The sequence below is a fragment of the Mixophyes fleayi genome, chromosome 6, assembly GCF_038048845.1.
Source record: "Mixophyes fleayi isolate aMixFle1 chromosome 6, aMixFle1.hap1, whole genome shotgun sequence".
In the NCBI taxonomy this organism is placed as follows: domain Eukaryota; kingdom Metazoa; phylum Chordata; class Amphibia; order Anura; family Limnodynastidae; genus Mixophyes; species Mixophyes fleayi.
Window position 1 is genome coordinate 222,159,180 of NC_134407.1, and position 10,342 is coordinate 222,169,521.

A 10,342-nucleotide genomic window follows, 5' to 3' on the forward strand; every position below is an offset into this window, starting at 1 on the left:
CCGTTATAGACTGTACAATATTATTTGAAATGGACAAAGCCAGTTTGGGGTCAGTCTGTCTATGACACCCTACCCATAATGAGAAATTGCCAAAACAGCAGCCTTTCAAGACGGTACTTGATATGAAAATGCCAAAGTCCCTTTCCTCTTTGGGGGTAGATTGCACCCTAGACTTAAATAGAAAGTTTTAAAAAGATGTTATCATCATCATCTGAAGCTTCATCCTCACCCTCATCAGTGTGTACGTCATCATCACAGACTATCAATTCATCGGCGCTTGAATCCGCCATTAGAGAACAGTCAGTGCTTGGATGTCTTGGATGGTGAAGGCCTTCCTCGTGGAAGATGTAGTTCATTTTTATAAACATCATTTTCTCCACATTTTTGGGAAGTAACCTTCTACAGCGATCACTGACTAAGTTCCCGGCTGTACTGAATACTCGTTCAGAGTACACACTGGAGGGTGGGCAGCTTAGGTATTGCAAAGCAAGTTTGTACATGGGTTTCCAAATGGCCTGCTTTTCCACCTAGTAAGGAAAGGGACTGTCTGACATTTCCATATCAATTACCTCTTGAAAATAATCCTCCACCATCCTTTGCATGTTTGTACTTGTATTGGATGGAGTTATGGGCAAAGTGACACATTTTTTTGAAAAATCCTTCAAACCAGCCCAGGGGGTAAATGTATCAAGCTGAGATTTTTCCAGCGGGTTTGAAAAACCAATCAGATTCTAGCTATCATTTATTTAGTACATTCTACAAAATGACTGCTAGAATCTGATTGGTTGCTATAGGCAACATCTCCACTTCAAACTCGCCGGAAAACTCTCAGCTTGATACATTTACCCCCAGATGTTAAATTGTTCTGGTCTGCCCCCTGCGTCTTCCCTGCTTCTTTTTGGGAAATTAAATTTTTTACGAGCAGCAGCAGTTTGAGAAAGTGAAGGAGGACACGTCGTCAAGCCGAGGCCCAGTTCAGCGGCCCAACTTGCTGAGCAATAGCTCCTTGCAAAAGTTCACATTTCGCTCATTTACAAATAAAGACTCAATATAGGTCTTAAACCTTGGATCAAGCACAGTGGCCAAACCGTACTGATCCGAGTTCAAGATCTTAATAACTCGAGGATCATTGTGAACCGAATTACGTACTTGATCGACAAGGCCAACATACTTTGCTGAATTGCTTGCTTTCATCTCCCCCTTCAGTTTCTCAAGTTGCTTTTCCAATAGTCTAATTAAAGGAATGACTTGGCTCAAACTAGCAGAGTCTGCACTCACTTCACACGTCACAACTTCAAATGGTTTCAGCACCTTGCACAGCACTGAAAGGATTCCCCACTGTGCAAGACTGAAATACATCCCCCCTCCTTTCCCAATGTCATGGCTTGTGCAATATGCTTGGATGGCTTTGCGCTGTTCCTCCATCCTTTGAAGCATGTACAGGGTGGAATTCCACCTAGTTACCACCTCTTGCTTAAGTTGGTGGCAGGACAAGTTAAACTGCTCTTGGAGCTGCTGCAATCTCCTACATGCTGTGGCTATATGCCTGAAATGGCCTGAAATTTTACGGGCCACCGAAAGCATCTCCTGCACCTCACGGTTATTTCATAGGAAGCTCTGCACCACCAAGTTGATGGTGTGAGCAAAACAGGGAATGTGCTGGAAATCACCCAGCTGTAATGCTCGCACTATATTGTTGGCGTTATCAGAAATGACATATCCTGGGGAGAGTCCAAGTGGTATAAGCCATGTATCAATCACATCTCTCAGTTTGCGTAACAAATTGTCAGCTGTATGCCTGTTAGTAAAGCCGGTGACACAAAGAGTGGCATGCCTGTGACAAATGTTACGTAGTGGTGTACATGCTGCTGCTGTTCCTGCTGGTGAAGGTGAATGACCAACCCAGTGGGCTGTCACAGTCATATAGTCTTTGGTGTGCCCACTTCCACTTGTCCACATATCTGTGGTTAAGTGGACAGTGGGCAGAATGGCATTTTTCAGCGCAATCTCTACATTTGTACACACTTTTTGGTATAGTTGTGGAATTGCTTTACGGGAGAAATGGTGTCGCGATGGAATTCTGTAACGCGGACACAAAACCTCAATTAACTGTGAAAAACCAGCTGCGTTTATTGTGGATATTGTACTCAGATCTAACACTAACATGGCAGCCATGGCGTCTGTGATTTGCTTGGCGACTGGGTGACTGCTGTCATATTTGCTTCCCCTTGCAAATGATTGTTTCACAGTTAATTGCTGAAATGTAGGACTGCTCATTTTCTTGACCTGCCTTTGGGCTGACGATTCACCCCCAGCAGCAGCAACAGCAGCAGCAGCAGCAGGACTAACGCTTTCTTCAGAGGAATCAATAATAGTGCAGGAGTCATCCAGCCTTAATAAGTGGGATGCAGGGCTTACTCCAAGCGCTACTGAGGATATTGATGAGGATGGTGTGGTGGGTGTATTTTGTAGCCATCGGGATGTCGGTGACCGGAGGGTCTTAGCTGATGATGGAGTGCTGTTTTTTTTTTTTGGAAGAACTTTCAGCTTTTCCCAACACTTTGCCATGAACTTTGCCGTAACATAGACAAGGTTCCAAGATGGTTAAGGTCCCTCCCTCGACTGACTGTGGCTTGACATACACTACAAATGGCTAGACAATTGTTGTATGGATTTGGGTAGAAATAATTCCACACATAAGAAGTGGATTTTTTAGTTTTATGCCCAGGCATGACAATGGCCTTTTTCTTGTCACGTGCCAGAACTGCTGCCGCTGGTGCAGGACTTACACAAACAACCTCATCCTCATCAACATCCTCATTAGCGCCCTCATCGCCTACTCAAATCTCCCCCTCATCCTCCTCTAATTCCAAAGTGGCATCCTCAATTGGTGTATCACCGGCTACACTCGGGCTGTTAAGGCACACATCAGCAGACTGCTGAAAGGGCCCTTCTTTATGGGTACACAAACAGAATGCTCACGATTAGACATCCCACTTTTGGATGGACTCTCCACAGGGATTGGTGTAATTTCTGATTCAGAGCAAACATCCTCTAATGCCTTACTGTTATCTTGCAGCTCGGCTTTGACGCGTAACCGTAGTTGTGCACCACTTGTAGGCTCGGTACAATTTTTGGATCTGCCACTAATAGAGAAAGGCGAAGGCCTCATTCTCTCTTTGCCACTGCGTGTGTAGAATGGCATGTTGGCAATTTTTTTTTATTGGCAGTTAACTTTTCCTCAGTTACACTTCGTTTTCGCTTCAACACGGTACATTTTTTTTTGGTGTGTGTTTTTTTGGCTGATTTTAAAAGACTGTGTAGTTTGACATCGCCTTTCCCAGATGACGTACTGGGAACACTACCATCAGGACTGGTGACAGAACCTGGTTGCTCATTTTGCTCATATGTGGACTGCTTTGAATCCATTCTGAGCCCAAAGCACTTGTAATGCTACAAATTGTTTTTGACACTGCTGCAAAATAGTACTTTTTTCACAGCCAGACAAATTTCAGCTAAAGAATGGGGGACACCCCAAAGCACTTGTTGTGCCAAATATTGAAAAAAAAGACTCCTCTATCCTCCTCTCTTCTCTATCAATTGTTATCAGAATTGTAATCAGAATTGTATTCTCTGTCCCTGCTCTAATCAGCCTGTAACTACACCCTGCTCTCTCCCTCTGTCAAATGGCGATGGATTGCTGTGGAGGCGGGTATTTATAATTTTCAAGTATCGCGAGAACCGAGCCCCGAGATCCGACGACGTCACGATGACGGTCGGCCTCGATTTGGTATCCAAGCGGGCGGGAGAGTACCGAGCACTCGGATAGGCAAAGTTCGGGTGGGTTCGGTTCTCGGGGAACCGAGCCCGCCCATCTCTAGTGAACATCTCTAATCTTTATAGATCTTTTTGAAACAACCTTATAGAATAATTACTGAATTCCTTATTGTGCAAGGGGTTCAAAGATTCATGCTCATGGCTACAAAATTGTTTATTACTGGTGGTCCTAATGAGGCCTAATTTTTAAATACATTATTCACTGACTTGTGCTCCTGAAAGATGTAGTGAAGAATAATTCATTATGCCAGTCACACACTTTAACCGAATGCTATGGAAAGAAAACTCCTATGGTAAAAAGTGACATCAAGTGGAATTTGTGGGTATGACAAGGAATCTTACCTTGTTCCCAATGATACTATTCACACTAATGAACCCTCACAACTATCCCAATCTCCACTCTGAGCCACACTCGCTCCTCTTGTTACAGCTGTGCCCTCTTCCTTTTAGAATGTAAGCTCTCTAATGAGCAGGGTCCTTCATACCCTTTGTTTTCATGTCTGTATTTATTTTATCTACCTTGTATGTCCCTGTTTTATGTATGTCCTGTTCTCCCTACTGTACGGCGCTGCGGAGCACTGTAGCACCTTAAATATCTACAATAATAATAATATGATATAATAATATGTCAGAAAACTCATAAATGTAAAAGTTCAGAGTAACATCAGTGGTTTGTGGATTGGGACTGATATCAGATTGTGGGGTGTATAAGGCACAGAATAACCTCATATTGACTACCCCAGCAAAGATGGAAACAGGAGCATAGTGAAGGGGAGACAGGCGTATGGGATGCACTTATTAGAAGGACAGACAGGACCATGAATTCTGCACAGTTTCTGTCTCTCAGGGGATCAGGAACTGGGATTTGGGTAATGAGAAAAAATAACGTCTTTACAAAATGGTTGTTAGGGTAAAGCATGAATGTAGTAATGAGAGTGTTGGTGAAACCAAACCAGTATATAGAGTTTTCCAAGGTATGTCATTAATCTCTGTGGGGAATGTTATGGACGTGATGTACACTGGGTGTGAGGTGGATGTGAGATGAGCTGGGTGTGAGGTGGATGTGAGATGCGCTGGGTGTGAGGTGGATGTGAGATGCGCTGGGTGTGAGGTGGATGTGAGATGCGCTGGGTGTGAGGTGGATGTGAGATGCGCTGGGTGTGAGGTGGATGTGAGATGCGCTGGGTGTGAGGTGGATGTGAGATGAGCTGGGTGTGAGGTGGATGTGAGATGAGCTGGGTGTGAGGTGGATGTGAGATGAGCTGGGTGTGAGGTGGATGTGAGATGCGCTGGGTGTGAGGTGGATGTGAGATGAGCTGGGTGTGAGGTGGATGTGAGATGAGCTGGGTGTGAGGTGGATGTGAGATGAGCTGGGTGTGAGGTGGATGTGAGATGCGCTGGGTGTGAGGTGGATGTGAGATGCGCTGGGTGTGAGGTGGATGTGAGATGCGCTGGGTGTGAGGTGGATGTGAGATGCGCTGGGTGTGAGGTGGATGTGAGATGCGCTGGGTGTGAGGTGGATGTGAGATGAGCTGGGTGTGAGGTGGATGTGAGATGAGCTGGGTGTGAGGTGGATGTGAGATGAGCTGGGTGTGAGGTGGATGTGAGATGAGCTGGGTGTGAGGTGGATGTGAGATGAGCTGGGTGTGAGGTGGATGTGAGATGAGCTGGGTGTGAGGTGGATGTGAGATGCGCTGGGTGTGAGGTGGATGTGAGATGCGCTGGGTGTGAGGTGGATGTGAGATGCGCTGGGTGTGAGGTGGATGTGAGATGCGCTGGGTGTGAGGTGGATGTGAGATGTGTTGGGTGTGAGGTGGATGTGAGATGAGCTGGGTGTGAGGTGGATGTGAGATGCGCTGGGTGTGAGGTGGATGTGAGATGAGCTGGGTGTGAGGTGGATGTGAGATGCGCTGGGTGTGAGGTGGATGTGAGATGAGCTGGGTGTTCTAGTGATGGGAAATCTAGATAATTTTGGAGATTAGTTCATTATGATCTAGTTCACTCAAAAGATTAGTTTATTTAGTTAATTTAGTTCAGTTAGAACACTGGCTCTGGAACACTGCTGAGAGAAGAAGGATAGCTCTAGTATATCACACATACAGTAGATATATCTACTACTACCTCATTAGATGAGTTATATCCTGTTAAAATGATCACATATGTTTAACATGTTTAATGTCTGATCATTTTTAACATTTTAAAAAGGCAATCACTTATATAACAAACTAGTAGTGTCAATTTGACTTCTGCAAAGTTAATACAATTTTCATGAATATTTTTTACTTCCATAATATGCAAATGAGAAAGACCCAAATTCAGTATTGTAAAGTGTCACTTTTTATACTTTTAAAATACATTAATTAGAATAGAAACTCAACTTTTCCACTTTATTTCTCTTCTTGATAGTTTGATACATCTCCCTCTATATATGGTGGAGTAAACATAACTACAGTATATAGCATGCAGCACTCAGCTCTGTGTCTTATCTGACAGGGATGGTATCCTGTGACTTGTGAGCTTAATGATCTACATGATCTAAATGGACTAAATGATATAAATGATCTAGATGAACTGCTGAGCCAGGAGAATGACTCATAACAATATAGTTCAGTGATCAGCTCCATAGAGTCCCACACAATGTCTGAGCACAGCAGCGCCACCTGTGGTAGTTTAGAGGTACTGACTCATGAGTATTACATAAGAGAGCTGAATAGCAGCGCCACCTGTGGTAGTTTAGAGGTACTGACTCATGAGTGCAGGACCCAGTACCAAGGCCACTTGTTTTAGATCCTGATGAACTAATCTTCACCAGAGCTGATAATATATACAATGGAAGATGACTGGCAGTGAAGGAAATCTTTGTTTCCAAGTTAATGCGCAAATATAGAATAAAGCAAATGGGATCTGATTATCCACAGAATACTTGTTTCCCCGTAAGTTTTATGTGGTATAGAATAATAGCTGTTAAGACAATTTTGCAAAAATAAAATTGGTAAAGAAAACAGGTAAAACTAACACAAAATCATAACGAATATCAGGAAGGACTCAAAATTCATGCTCACTGATAGGCAATATATAAATACTATGTTCATCTGTAATAAATAGGCCCAACCTTTCCAAACACCATTCACTGATTTGTGCTCGTGGAAGAAGTAAAGTCAGATATAGATCACTATGCCAATCACACATGTAACCAGATGGAAAAGAAAAGTCTTAGAGTGCAGAGTGACATCTAGTGGACATTGTGAGTATGACAGGAATCTATGATGTCAGAAAATTCACATATTTCAGATCAGACAATCATCAGTGATATGTAGATTGGAACCAATATCAGATTGTGGGAGGGGCTAAGGCATAGAGTAACTTCCTGGGGCTGGTTTACATATAGGTGCAGAATTTGCAGCGGAGCAGCTCAGATAAATATAATTACTCCAGGCTCCTGCACACTACATATACATACTATAAATGTCATGCAAATTATTCATTTTTATTTTTACTCAGTATTGAAACGTGTTTAGATTTTCCTGTTTTTCTAGAAAAACAGAAAATAGTGTAGCTATTTTGCACGATTATTATTTCTGCAGAAATAGTGGCGCTATATAAATAATGATGATTATAATTACTATTATTTTTTTTAAAATAACTTATTTATTTTCAAGGAGGTATAAAAGTCATCAATGTAGATAAAAAATAGTAACAATATAAACAAATCCGTGTTTAAATTACCGTAGTAACGGTAATAATGCGTGGCCCGCGTCGTTCTTTAGAATAACGCAAGGAATTGAATCCGACCCTTAATATTGTAACATTTCCCCAAAATGTTATTATTTCCATATATGTAACACATTTCATTCAAAAGAGGTGAAAAGAGCAACAAGCAGCGTTAGAGCGATTACACGGAGTTTAGCTCTTTGAGCATCTGTTCTACAGTCGTCAGACCTGATTCATCAACACACGCATTCTGAGCAGAACCCGCGCTCAGTATTATGCGCACCTATCCAGGGTTTAAGTGCCACCAAACTCATCAAGCCACGGATCTTAAGAGCTGTGTCCTGTTGAATTTGGCTGCTTTTCTCTACTACATAAGACATAGGTAAGTACGTACCTGTCAGCGTCTGCAGAGCCGGCGGATTGGACACCATGACATCCGCTTGACCTGCTTGCTCTGTATGGTGCAAGAAAATAATTAAAATATAATAATAATAATAATAAAAATAAATGCATGGGGTCCCCCCCTTCCTGGTGCTATTAACCCTTGTGCTGCCAGCTTCTTGGTACGGCCTGGGTGAGGGGGTTAGGAACCGCCCTCCGGTTTAGTCCGTGAACACCGGCTGGTGCTCCCCGTAGTGGTTAGTGAGCAGTTCCGTTAGTGCACCACACCTAGTTAGTCATAGTTGTTTGACGTAGTTGCGTTGCCGACCATTAGAGCGTTGTTAGGGTCGGGTCGCTGTTGTAGTCAGTTTAGTTTTGTGGGTGCCATCTTAGTCTCACTGAGAGTGCAGAGGGAGGCTGTGTGTTCCTTGTCATCCGCAGGTGTCGGGGAGGTGCAGGAGAACCGGATCGGAAGTGGGAGTGTCCCAGTGAGTATCACGCTCGATTCCCCTTTCGGTTAGGCCCTCACTGGCAGGATTGCGAGGTACTTGAGGCGGAACTAGTCCTGGTCTCAAGTGCCTGTAGTCCCCCGTGCCTTGGCAAGAGCAAAGTGAGGAGGCGGCAAGTGAGCTTGGACTGAGAGTGTTCTTGTTCATTGCCGTATTCTCGGACAGCCCTTACCTGGTAGGCACGGCCGTAATCTTTGTCTCTTTCTTAGAGGGACGTGGTTGGAGGTGACAAGGGTTGCGGCTGTGGATCTGCTGGGATCAAATCGCAGCTGGGATATCGGAGGCGGACTGGAGGTGACCATGGTTTACAAGGTAAGTTCTTTTGTGTTGCGTCTGTCCTGTTTCCCCGCAGGGGCGCTACACAAGTACTTGCTATTGCAGGTTTTCTTGCATAGTTGGACTTTGCAGAGATGTTCTCTTTGCAGAGATGTCTCGTGGGGAGGGGTAGTTTGAACGCCAGGTGAGTTTGATGCACATTGTTTGCCCTCATGTGCTCTTTGCAGTTTTTGTTGTGAACTTTCCTTTAGTTTTTCCTGTATTTGTTCTTGAGGCTTCTGCATTCTTTTTGTTTGAAGCTGTTGCATTCGCTGTTCCATTTGTTTGCTGCTAGTTTGACTTTCCAAACCTTTGTCTTGTTTAGTAACTGCACTTACTTTCTGTGTCACATTCACTTTTTCTTTTTCCACAATCACAGCTCTGCTAACATTCACCACATTACCTGGCTGAGAAATAACTTGAGGTTTTGAAAGCACAGTTGTTTGGGCCTGGTAGTTATCTCCCAGAAAAGGCCCAGAGGCCTGGGGCTTGCCTGTAGAGTCTCCCTGCCCAGCTTGGCCCAGCTTGGCCCAGCCCTGGGCTTGCACCAGACATCAGACAAGCACAACCACACTTACTATCAGGAGTTAAAAGGAGGGGCAACAATAAAGTCAGTTTTTTCATGTAGCACACAAATATCAACTTTAAATGTCATTGTACAAATAAGCTATCAAGTATTTGTGTGTTACATGAAAAAACAGTCAGTATTTAACTTATGTGCAAAACAGAAAACTAGTTTGCACCCCTTGCATTGTAACATGGTTTTGTCCAGGAGACTGAAATAAGGATCCTCTTCATTTAAGATCCTTAATGAATCAGGCCCTTAGTTAGCATTTCCTGCTATCAACAAAACAGACTCCCCCCACCCATATGCCTACTAGGAGATTTCCTCTAGCATAGTTACAAAACGCAGAACAATACATTTCCTATAGTAAAATACCCACAATATCAAAAATAAGTACATTTGCAATTATATAAATAAGCGCCCTGCGCTATTTACTTTAAATAAATTTATACCATAAGTTATTTATAAGTGATCCAGCCGCAAATACAATTTCTATAAATGGTACGGCATTTTTGCTTTCGGTTTTAAATCAGACATCTAGTTTAAACTAGTTTTAGTCTTCTTAACAATAACTATTCAACCCTTTCAGGTTTCCAGATCACTACATACAGGTGTCTGAGCATTGTAGTGGAAGGGATAATCCTTCTTACAGTAAATACCTTGGATCCTGCCCTACATAACATGGATTGTATCTTCTATTCTGTGCTATCTATCTTTTATAGGTGCTAGTTGGCAATTCATTTTGTTAGTGAACCCCCCATTCTTCTAAGGTAATACCTGTAATTCAGCATTATTTTTTTGACACGCTTTGCATGCAGACATGATTATATGTAGTCAACCTACTAAAGACACCAGGAAATCGGCGACTTTGCATTGAAAATTTAAAGTGGCGATGTCTTGTAAAGGCAAACTTGCCTTTACAAGCCATCGCCGCTTTAAATTTTCAATGCAAAGTCGCCGATTTCCGGTGAGTTGAAAAAATCAGAGCATGATACATTTACCCCAAGATGTTATTCCTACATTT